A 12,747-nucleotide genomic window follows, 5' to 3' on the forward strand; every position below is an offset into this window, starting at 1 on the left:
GTCAAAATTCGGAATTATTATTATTATTATTATTATTATTATTATTAGGTGCCACGGTGCAGTTGGATGTTTGTTTTAAAATAATAAAAGCGTTTGGTTATGTGTGTGGCTCAGTTTTTATGGAAAAAACATTGATTATCTTAATCAATGGAAGGATGAAAATAATAATATCTTTGCTTAAAAGAAAAAAAAAAGAAATAAAACAAACAAAATTTAGATATATTTCCAATCCCAAAAGAAAATAGTGAAAAAAGGAAGTGTCTGTAAGACTGTAATTAGCAAAATAAACATGACTAAAAGTAGATTCTAATTGTTCTTTATATACCTTTCGCTTTACCGTTAGCATATTCTGGCATAGTGTCTCATTAATAACTGAAATTCTTTGGCCATTTGTACCATAAATGGTAAATAGTCAAATTCGTCCGTAAAAGATTATATTATTTTTAAATTAATTTTAAATTTTTTTAATTAAATTTGTCCTAAAAAGTTTAGTTAATCCTATTAATTTTTTATTAATTTTTTTATTACTAAATATTTTGGTTAACTAGAGATGCATTTTGGTTGTTGCTCGGCCATGCAAAATAAATTATTTAAAAGATGTAAAAGATTAACTACTAAATTACAAAGTAAATTATTCGAGTTTGAAGGAGTTGACTATTCATGTGACGTAGACAATATCCATAAATTAAAAAAGTAGGTGTACATGCACCTAACATTGACCCTCATCCTTCCATCACACTATGACGCAACCATGCCCGGGAATTTTTTTCCATAATTTCTATAAACAATGTAAGGGGTAATTTTTTTGCAAGACATGAGAACATTATTAGTAGCATTGTGCATATATAATAGCTTAATTAACCCAATTAATAACAGTCATAGCATAAAATAAATAAGGTAAATAAATATATTAGTAGTAGAAATAGATAATAGATAAAATATGAAATGCAAAGTTATATTATATCAGCATAAAATTTTAAGGACACATTTAATTTGAACACATATATATATCATCTAATCAACTATTTATAATGCGTTTAACAATTTCCCTCAGACACATAAAAAACCTTCAAGTTTTAAGAAAAAATATATTCTAATAATTAACATAATTTATCTTAAAAGGTATTTTTAAAGAAGACCACTTCGATAAAGACACAAAAAATATCTTTTTTTTAAAGGTTTACGTATGTTATGATATTATTGGACATTTTTATTAAATCGGTTAATAATTTATTTTTTAATAAATTAGAATAAAATCGATTTATTATAGCAACAATAATAAACCCAATTGTCCGTATTATAATTATTAGACCCAATTTGATCCGATCGAATTACAGAATCTAAATCGAATATCTTTAAATTTTTTTGATAAAAAGACAAATATATCTCTGACTTTTTGTTTTGCAGACATTTGAATCCCTAAAAATTTAAAAATACAATTAGATCTCCAAAAAAATTAGATTTATTGCTATTGTTATACAAAAAATCGGTTTTATTTTAATTTGTTAAAAAATTCAAAAATAATCGGTTCATTAATACGTCGAATAATAATGCGATACGTAAGTGTCCTTACAAAAAGACATTTTACACGTCTTTATGAAAGTATTCCCTAAAGTTAATGAGACGGATATTAGGACAAACACTGGAGAGCGGAAAGAATGCAATAATTTGCCAATTAGTAAAATTAGGGAAATAAAAAATAATTAATTTAAACTTTCTATTTTTATTTTATTTATTATTTATCATTGGATGAACTTTTTCATATGTCCATTCCATTTGTTTAAAAAAGACAACATTGCAATTAATATTTTTTATCTATTCGGTTATAGTATAATGGTCATATTAAAATTTATCAAATAACAGGACACATATACACTTACCTGTGTTAGCAGTAATAGGTGCATCAATCTTCTTATTTGAACTGGTGTAGGCTATAACTCACCGTGAAAAGGAGAGGTGGTTGTTTATCTAGATGATTGAAATAAGGATTTTCCACACAAAATCAAATTCTTATCGTGAATCTCTCTCCTTTCTTCACTCATATATATGAATAACCATCCTCCTCCTCATCTTTTCGTCAACTCTTCTTCTTTCGCATCTTCTCACCAACTATCTGTACCCTTCTTTTATTTCCCAAATTATGAAATCATTCCTATGGAAATTATTCTTTTTTTCTCTTTCGTTTTTTCTTTTTTGCAATGATTGAGCATGTAAACGGTGCAATTAGCAATGAATTATTAGTCCCAATAATGATTTACGAAATTTTAGATGGTGGTCTAAATTTGTAATCTCCAAGTTCATTTTTATTGTTGCTCGAAAATTATCACACTAAGTTTATTAAGGACGATGCTCCAGATAATATTCCACTAGGTCAGTAACTTATATTTCGGCATATATATGCAAAATAAATTGAAAAAATTGATGGCTTTCTGTTCAAATCCTTTTGTGTTGATATATATTATCGATAACCAAATTTGTATCCCTAGACTTATGATTTTTACATGTGTTGCATGCTAAAATGATTGTAAATATTATTGTGAAACGGCTTCTAATTTATTTATTATTTATTATTAGAAAAAGTATAGAAAAAGAATACTAGTGGTGAACAATGTGAATAATAAATTAAAAAAAAGTAAAATTAAAATTAAAAATTAAATCATTAATTAAATATTTAGTTTTAAATTTCGAAATTTGAAAAATTAAAATTAGTATTTAAACTCATTCACACTATATACGGTTATTCCTAATTTCACCGTAATTTTCAATACACATCCAAAACTCGTGGTCATCTTCTTCGGTCCTCACCTCGTGGCGCAACACTCCCACCGGCCATACCGATGCTACTACAGCCTCCAGCCAACACCGCCTCCACCTTCGCCGGTCAGCCCGACGCATCTGCTGACGACGCCCAATCTCTCTGTGTTCTGTTTGTGCATCGTAGCAACGAAAGATCTCACCGCATCGTGCGTTCTCATTATCGCTGCCTTCCCGTGCCCGGCCTTCTTTTTATCCATTTATGGGGTCGTCGAAAGCGCAAAGAGAACCTTTTTGGGGTCCTTTAGTTGATGCATAATTCACTACTAGAAAACTAGTTATTACAGACAGATATTTCCGACGGATTTTATCTCACGGAAATACAGACGGAATTTGCCAGGGAAGTTTTGTCGGAAAACAAAAAAATGAATTTGCATAAATTACAGACGGAAAAGAGAATTCGTCGATAATTCTGTCGAAAAAATTAATTTTTTTTCGCGGGAAATGATTACAGACAGAAAATCCGTCTGCAATTAAATGGACAAAAACGCTGTGTTTTATTAAATTATTATAGACAGAAAATCTGTCTGCAATTTAAAATATTCTGCCGGAAATATTGAGTTAACCCTAACTCAGATCCTACCCTCTTGATCCATTCACACTCCACACAAGTGAAGAGCTTCTTCCTCTCTCCGTCCACGCTCTCTCCATCGCAGGAGCTTCTTTCACTGCCGTTGCTCTCTCCATCGCTCCGTCCACGATCTCATCACTGACCTCAACAACGGCCATTCACTGGTCATCCTCATCCACCGGTTCAGGAATAACTGTACTCATCCACCGGTTCAGGTATAATTTTGTATGGCTTTCAATTTTTGAATTCTTCTCATTTGAAATCATAGTTCTTGTGCTGTTCAGGTATGGCTTTAGGAATCACTGCATTCATCCCTTTCTTTCGTTCTTTGCAACAATCAAAACCATTACACACTAAATAAACTAACAAATCCTAGCAACAACATTATCAATCTTACTCTCACAACCATTTGCAATCATCTATTCAGTTTAGTTGAGGTGAGGTTCATTCCTTTTTTTTTCTCTTTTTCTTATTCCCTCTATTTTTGCTTTCTCCTAATTTTGGCTACCCCAATCTGTTATTTTCCTTTTTATTTTTATTTCGTTCCTTATTTGTTTTTTTTTTCACTTTTCACTCTCTTCAATTCTTTGGGCAATTCCCCTTTTAATTCCTTATTTCTCTGCATTCCTCTTTAATTAATTTGGGATCAAAGTGTTGGTTCCTTTAAAGGAATTTTTCTGTTTCTAACATAAATATTTGTTCTGTTTTGCTTTAAAGGATTTTGTTTCGCTGATGGTCTTGCTTCATTGGTACTTCTACGGCAAGAAATAAAAGATAAAATAATGAGGCTGAATATACCATAAATAGACCCTCCCTGATTGTAATCCTAATAAACTAAGAAGTTTGATTAGATTATCATCATTACAATTAAATAATAATAATTACAAAAATAAATAATAGAAGCGAGAGACAAGTCCCCCAAATAGTAATAATAATAGTAGCACTGACATTGGAAGTAAAATATGGTGAAATAGAAGCGAGAGGGTGTTGAGCAATGAAAAATGACTGCAAATAATGAACGGGGATATAGGTAGGTAGTTAGCTAGAGTTTGATTAGATTATCTCTCTCTCTTTATCTCTTCTCTTTGATTTCTTTTGCTTACTATAATTGTTAGTAGTTATAGCCATACTTTATTTGATTAGAGACCCACATATAGGCTTCTCCCTCTCTTGTTACACGTGCAATGAAAGAGCTGGAGTATTGAAAAAGTGGTAGTTATACATTTAGATTGATTTGTGTACATGTATCATTCATCGTGGCTATCACTTTTATCTTGAGATCGCTGATTTTCTGTAAGTTTCTGCTTCTTGTCATTAGTTATTTGATGCTAAATATTGGCTTCATCTTCAACTTCTCACTTGCAGAATTATAGAAGAGTCAATCAATTGCCGTTAAAATCATATCCAAAGCTAAGGTAAGAAGATTCTTGTTGGTGATTTCTTATGTATGTTGATCAGGTAGAAATTGGGCTTTTGTCTTTGTTACTATGTTGAACTGTGAATTGTGAAAATCATTTGATACAGTTTATCTTGGAGCTAGTTTCGTTGACTATTGGTCAATTTTTTATTAGCCCTTGAATTTTGTGACCCTTTTTTGCACTGTAATTTCGTGTTAGTAGTGTAGTGATAATTTAGCAAAATTAGTGGTTACTTGTTCATGAAATTTCGGAATTAAATTTTGCATTCAAGTTCTCTGCTTGGAAAAATGATGTCTGCCCCCTTATAGAATCTATTGGTGTGGTTGTGGACTGAAGTTTGAAGTTTGCTTTTGGGCGTGGATATAAATTAATAGCTGTTTTTGGCAGTTTCGAAGTCAGTGCTAGTACCACTAGAAGAGTATACAAAACTCAGAAGTATGAAATCTAAAGCAGTGCAGGATTTTATAATTTAATAATGCTAGCTAGCACTTTGGTTAGTCCTGGGGTAAAGCGAGTGAACAACTTTGCCTTTAACTACTTACTTCTTGTTGGTCTCTTAGAGCATTACAAAAATGGGTTAACCACCAAAAATGCTCTTGAATTATTCAAACACTAAAAAAAATACACCCGAATTTTACTATCGATAAAAATGCATTCAAATAATTTAAAAATACAACAACAATACCCAACAGTAAATATATATTTTAAAAAAATACCTTAGAGATTGAATTTTGATGCAATTTTTTACAAGCATGATTATAAAAATAATATATTATTATACATAAAAATTGGTAATTTTTTGTTAAGTATATAATTTTTTATAATTGTTTTTGTTAACAACCAATAATACTTTTAAAAAATTACAAAATAATATATACTTAAAAAAAATTACCAAATTTTAAGATTAATAATATCTCATTTTTATAATTATGTTTGTAAAAATTGCATCAAAATTCAATCTCTAATATATTTTTTGAGAAATAAATATTTAATATTAGTTTTTTTGCAAGATTATCTAACATTAAATATGTATTTCTCAAAACATATATTAGAGATTGAATTTTGATACAATTTTTTGCAAGCATGATTAAAAAAATGTGATATTAGTATCCTTAAAATTTGGTGATTTTTCGTTGAGTATATATTTTTTTTTAATTTTTTTGTTAACAACTAATAATACTTTTAAAAAATCACAAAAAAATATATACTTAGAAAAAATTATCAAATTTTAAGAATAATAATATCTCATTTTTTTAATTATTCTTGTAAAAAATCACATCAAAATTCAATTTATAAGGTATTTTTTGAAAATATATATTTATTGTTAGGTATTGTTGTTATGTTTTTAAATTATTTAAATGTATTTTTATCGATAGTAAAATTCGGGTGCATTTCTGTCAGCATTTGAATAATTTGAGAGTGTTTTTGGTGGTTAATCCTACAAAAATTGATTTGAAATATGTGACTGGATTGTTAGAAGTTGTTGGAGAAGCAAGGAGAAGATGAAATTGTAACCTCTAAAGTGGAAGTTGTCAAAAGACATGGCTTTTGCTGAAGGTTATCAAGGTTAACAAGGAGCATTACTATTGTATCACTCTCCCTGGGTTCATGCAATATTAGTCTTATTCAGGTTATCAAGGTTAGCATGGTTTGATTTTGAGTTTGTGAAAATAGTTTATGCATTGCTTAATCATATTCCATATCGATGGGGTCTTGATTCATAAGTTAATTGTTGCTTTCTTATGTTGGCCATGGTTAAATTATCTTCATAATCATGTATCAACAATATAACTCTTGATAACGATGCTTTTTGTTTTCTGAATTTTGTATAAATTGTTAAAAATGGTTCACAAAAAAGAAGAGATTTTATTCAATGGCAGCATTATAGATATTAGTATTTAAAAAATATTATTCAATGCCAGCATCATCAAATAAATATTATTTATTAGAAAATGACATACTTTGAGCTGCATTTATTTTTTATTCTTATTATTTTTTTTCCAGCAAGTTGTATTTGATGTATGTATAGAAATATATATGTTTATGGTTTATCTCATGCTATATTGTACTAAATCTAAAGTGATAATAGAAATATTTGAATAATTTTTTGGTAGACATAATCAAGTTATAAGTACCGTATTATTGTTAAATAGTGTACTATATTGTTTGAAACTTGATTTATATAATTGATATAATCATTGTGCAACAGGAGAAGTTTATAAAAGAGTTGGCAGAAGTTCAAGCCCAACATGCCGAGGCTCAAGCACAGAGAATGGAGGTACCACCAATTGATGAAGACTTGATCTGGGAGGAAGTGTGTGGTGGACAAAAGAAGAATCGAGTTTACGGAAAAAGGTCATTCTTTTCTAGCTCTATCAAGTCTGGAACCATTTATGCCAATTCTGTATCTGGAAGAGCACCTAGAAATCAAAATTCTGTTCTTGATTTGCGAGAAGAGATTCATAATCTCAATGAAGAACTTTTTCAGCGTGTTATTCAACAAACAGATGAGCGTATTATTAAGTTGTTAGATACACGCTTGGCTCCTTTGGAAAAGACTCAAAAGAAGTTAGAAAAGTTGGAACGGAAAATTGAAAAGGCCAAGAAGGAAAAGCTAAAACAGAAGAGATAGAATAAGGCTTATGTTAGCTATTATGAGAATGTTAGATCGTCAAGTAGTTCTAGTGCTGTTCGACTACCACCGCCACCGCCGCTACCCTCAATCTCTTTGGATGAGGACTATGATGATGATGAGGATGAAGATGACACTGAAGACTATAGCTGATAGTTTTAGTATGGTTGAACAATATATTGGGAATTATAGTTGATGATCAATACACTTTGTTTATGTTTTGAATTATATTGACTTGCTTGTTTATAGTACTTTTCTTTTAGTTTGATAATACGATGAATTTGTTTATTTTTTGAAATATTATAATTATTTGAATACAAATTAGATAAAAATTTGTATTAAATTTATATTTATTTTATATGAAAACAAGTTTATTTTGTAATTGGAAAAATCTAAAAAAAATCTATTTTACCTTATAGACGGATTTTCTGTCTATATTCAGAGTATGAGATGATTTTCAAGGTTTAAATTACAGACGGAAAATCTGTTGCCAATTACCGACGAAAAATCCGTCGGAAAGTTCGACGTTTCAGGAAAATGGATGGGACAATTTACCGAGGAAAAATCTGTCGGTAACTGGTAAAAATCTGTCGGTAATTTTCCGACGAAAAAAAATCCATCGGTAAATAATTTTCGACGAGGCTTTTACAGAGGGACAAAATTTATCGGTAATTTTGTCAGTAACCAAAAATCCATCTGTAATAAAGACTAAATTTATCTGTAAATCTATCTGTATTAAGCAATTTTCTAGTTGTGATTGAAGGTAATTTTGCGGCATTTGCATACAAGACAAGAATCATTTTGGTCAACCTAGAGAACGTTGTCGAATCAAAGTTATGGTTCTCGTATAACAGAGTAACAGACCACACAGCTTCATTTGGTTCCAAAATTAGGGAATGAGAAAGGAAAATTGAATCTTCTTTTTCTTCTATTTCAATTACCAGCATTTTAGTAGGTATGTAGATGATTATTTTTATTTTTATGTTAATGATTATTTTAATTGAATTGGGTTTAGTTATATATAATTAAAATATATTAGATATTCAATTGATTAGGTATGCGGATGATTATTTTTATCTTTAAGTGGATGGTTATTTTTATCGGAGGTGAGCGACGCCGGTGGTAGCAACAGTGAAGTGGGATGATTATTATTGATGAAAGTAGGGTGGCAGCCGATTGAAAAAGAAGAGGATATTGAAGTGAAATATTTTAATAAACTAGAGTTTGGGATGATTTTTTTTTAGAATAACTAAGTAGACTTTTTGATTTAGATAATTTGTTGAGTATTTTTTATTTTTTACATGTATTGGACTAATTTTATAACCCATTATTCACATTGTTTAGATTTCTCATTATCTCTTTAACGGAATTGTTATTATTATTAGTTTTCTAATGTTCAGTTTTTTCATTCGTATTTCTACTCTGTGAGCATCACTTCTCTTAATATATACATTATTTATTAACACTAAGTCTATGTAATTGTCTTTCAAGATCTCGAATCGGTCTTGATTTTAAAATATATTCATTCACTTTCCTTGACCTTGTGAGCAAGGTAAGCATGTATTGGACTCACCTGTTTGATATAATGTAATTAAGTCTAGATTGATTATTGTGTCTATTTTTTAATTTTGGTCACCAGTTGGTAGAGATTTTAAACTATGATAATATATTTTTTTAAATCTTAACTTTTTAAATTATGGAAATTTTAAATCGCTACAAATAAAAAAATGCTATAGTTTTTTTCAGGTAACAGTAGTGTAATTAAAAATTGCTGCAACAAAAAGCAGGGCATAAAAACTGCGTCAGTTTCATAAACTACTGTAATCTATTTTATCGGGTGAAAAATCATCTTCTTAGACCCTTCTAATTTAGCACTACACCATCCTTTATAATTAGACTTTGAGCTCTTAACCATAGTGAACCTTGATTTATAATGCGAACTACTAATCCTTTCACTTTTGCTCTTAAAGCCACAAAGAGCTCTAAGTTGACCATCCGTCTCAAGCAAACCATATTCAAGTGGAATAAGAAAGCTTAGAGATAAGAGATTTACCCACTTGAATGAAAGGATAGATAGTGATGGCTTGGGAGAGGTGTCTCCAATGATCTTACAAGTTCTACTCTCTTGTGTTCTTCATTGACTACCTCCACCTCTTTGCAAGCTTTTTCAACTTCAACCTCTTCCTCTTTGCTTTCCAAGGGACTTGGAGGTTGTGTATCTTCTTCTTTGGCCTCTATTTCATGTCCAATGGGAGATGATTCAATTGTAAATAAAAACTCATCAATGATTAAATCCATTTCGTCCAATTCTTCACTCATGACATGCTTGGGAGGTTGCGCACCCTCTTCAACATCAAATTCAAACTTTTTGGAAGGAAGCTCTATGACTTGAGATTTCTATGGACTTTTAACATCTCCTAAATATTCAACCACTTCTTCCTCTTCAACAATTACGGCTTCCTCAGGCACAGTAGGAGCAATGAGAACATGAGGGTTAACAACATTGTTGTTGTTGTTGTTAGGATCCATAGTAAATCCTTCAGCTTCTTTCTCAAAATTGTCTTTGAGATTCTCAGTGGCTTTGTAAGATCTAGCCTGCTGTAAATGCCTTCTTAAAGTTCTCTCAATCTCAAGATCAAATTCAAGAATATAGTCTTTATCTCTGTTTCTGCTCATAAACAAACAGAAAACAAGAAAAAGTGGGGATCTCTACGTCAGAGTGAAGAGAATTTCCAGTAAGATAAACTGAGTAAAGGAAATAAAATAAAATAAACTGAATAAATAACACTAGAATTTCAAAAATTAATAAATGAAAAAATAAGCTACCAATTTCAAAAATAATGTAGGAAAAATAATTAGAAAAACAAAATAAAACAACTAAAGGGACACCAAACTTAATTTTAGAAATTAAGGGAAAAATGTTTAAATAATTTAAGGCTATTTTTTGAAAATTAAAAGAAAGAAATTAAACAAAATTAAAGCAAAAATGTCTAATCTAAGCAATCAACCAATGGATAGTTGTCATTCCCAGTCAATCCCCAGCAATGGTGCCAAAAATTTGGTGCGAATTTAGAATATCACAACTGAACCGACAAGTGTACCGGGTTGTACCTAGTAATACCTCAAGTGAGTGAGGGTCGATCTCACGAGGATTGATAGATCAAGCAATAATAGTTGAGTGGTTCACTTAGTTAGACAAGCAGAAACTAGTGTTTTGGGTTCAAAAAGCATTAAATAGTAATTCACGAATTAAGAAAACAAGCAGTAAATTTGGTGTGAAAAGTATGTGAGAAACAGTTAAGGTTTCAAAGATATTTATTTTTTTGGATTAATAGTTCTTACTAAATACTTTAATCATGTAAGATTTAATTCATGGCCAATTTTAGTTGACTAAACCATAATTCCTTAGAGATTTAAATTCCTTTAACCGAATCAACTACCATTTTCTTGGTCACTTACTTAGGATTAAAGGTTTAGGTCCAATTCTAGTTTATTAGCCACAAAACCCTAATCACCCAAATATAAGATGATTATATGTCATGTTTCACGTTAAGTCTAGGTAGTTAGTAGTTTAGGACGAGTTACTTTCAAGCTATTATTCAAGTGAGTTAACTTTTCTAAGAAGTAACAAGAATTCATGTAGAAAAAGAGCTATCTTCCAATATACTCAAATTAATAAGATGAAGAACGGAAGTAATCCTTGAATATAAATAAGTACATTGATTAAAAGTATATTGACAATAATATTAATCCATAGAATAAACAGAGCTCCTAATCTAAACAATAGAGGTATAGTTGCTCATGGCTCAGAGAAAACTTAGGGTTTCAAAAAGTGTGTAGAGTGTAGAATGAGATAAAGAGAGAGAAGAAGAGCCCGAAGGGCTAAATCTGTTTCTCTTTTATATCTAACCTAATTGATTTGGAAATAAAATAAACTAGTTAAATAAAATAATATCTAAAACCCTAGAAGATTGTATCTTCTCATAATAAAAATCAAAAGATATCAAAATAAAATAAGTATAAATCCTAAAATACTACTGATGAGCGGATAATTTATACGCTTTTTGGCATTGTTTTTAGTATGTTTTTAGTATATTTTAGTTAGTTTTTATTATGTTTTTATTAGTTTTTAAATAAAAATCACTCTTCTGGACTTTACTATGAGTTTGTGTGTTTTTCTGTGATTTCAGGTATTTTCTGGCTGAAATTGAGGGATCTGAGCAAAAATCTGATTCAGAGGCTGAAAAAGGACCGCAGATGCTGTTGGATTCTAACCTCCCTGCACTCAAAGTGGATTTTCTGGAGCTACAGAAGCTCAATTGGCACGCTCTCAATTGCGTTAGAAAGTAGACATCCTGGGCTTTCCAGAAATATGTAATAGTCCATACTTTGCCCAAGATTTGATGGCCCAAACAGGCATTTCAAGTCAGCTCAAGAATTCTGGCGTTTAACTCCAAAACTGGCACAAAAGCTGGAGTTAAACACCCAAACTGGCACAAAAGCTGGCGTTTAACTCCAAGAAAAGTCTCTACACATGGAAGCTTTAATGCTCAGCCCAAGCACACACCAAGTGGGCCCGGAAGAAGATTTCTGCATTAATTACTTATTTCTGTAAATCCTAGGCTACTAGTTCTCTATAAATAGGACATTTTGCTATTGTATTTTCAGACTTTGATAGACCTTTTCACGTTTGGGAGGCTGGCCTCACGGCCATGCCTAGAACTTGTTCTTATGTATTCTTAACGGTGGAGTTTCTACACACCATAGATTAAGGTGTGGAGCTCTGCTGTTCTTCATGAATTAATACAAAGTACTATTGTTCTTCTATTCAATTCACGCCTACTTCTTCTCTAAGATATTCATTCGTTCTTCAACTTGATGAATGTGATGATCCGTGACACTCACCTATGAACATGTGCCTGACAACCACCTCTGTTCTACTAGCAATGGCTTGAATGCGTATCTCTTGGGTTTCTAATCTAAGATTAGAACCTTCGTGGTATAGGCTAGAATTATTGGCGGCCATTCCTGAGATCCGGAACGTCTAAACCTTGTCTGTGGTATTCTGAGTAGGATCTGGGAAGGGATGACTGTGACAAGCTTCAAACTCGCGATTGTTTGGCGTGTGACAGACGCAAAAGGATCAATGGATCCTATTCCAACATGATCGAGAACCGATAGATGATTAGCCGTGCGGTGACAACGCATTTGGAACGTTTTCACTGAGAGGACGGAAAGTAGCCATTGACAAAGGTGATGCCCAACATAAAGCTTGCCATGGAAAGGAGTATGAATGATTGAAAGAAGGCAAT

The 12,747-nt window shown here is 31.1% G+C and overlaps 1 long non-coding RNA gene across 2 annotated transcripts; it reads left to right on the forward strand.

Annotated features, from left to right (window-relative positions):
- LOC110268840 lies at positions 4,253 to 7,403 on the forward strand. Of its 2 annotated transcripts, none has more exons than XR_002357417.1 (4): positions 4,253 to 4,415; positions 4,751 to 4,800; positions 6,281 to 6,442; positions 7,013 to 7,403. It is a non-coding gene; the product is annotated as an uncharacterized LOC110268840 (long non-coding RNA). The 2 variants fall into 2 exon arrangements; XR_002357418.1 differs by having other exon boundaries at positions 6,284 to 6,442.

This window comes from Arachis ipaensis, chromosome B02 (assembly GCF_000816755.2).
Source record: "Arachis ipaensis cultivar K30076 chromosome B02, Araip1.1, whole genome shotgun sequence".
In the NCBI taxonomy this organism is placed as follows: Eukaryota; Viridiplantae; Streptophyta; class Magnoliopsida; order Fabales; family Fabaceae; genus Arachis; species Arachis ipaensis.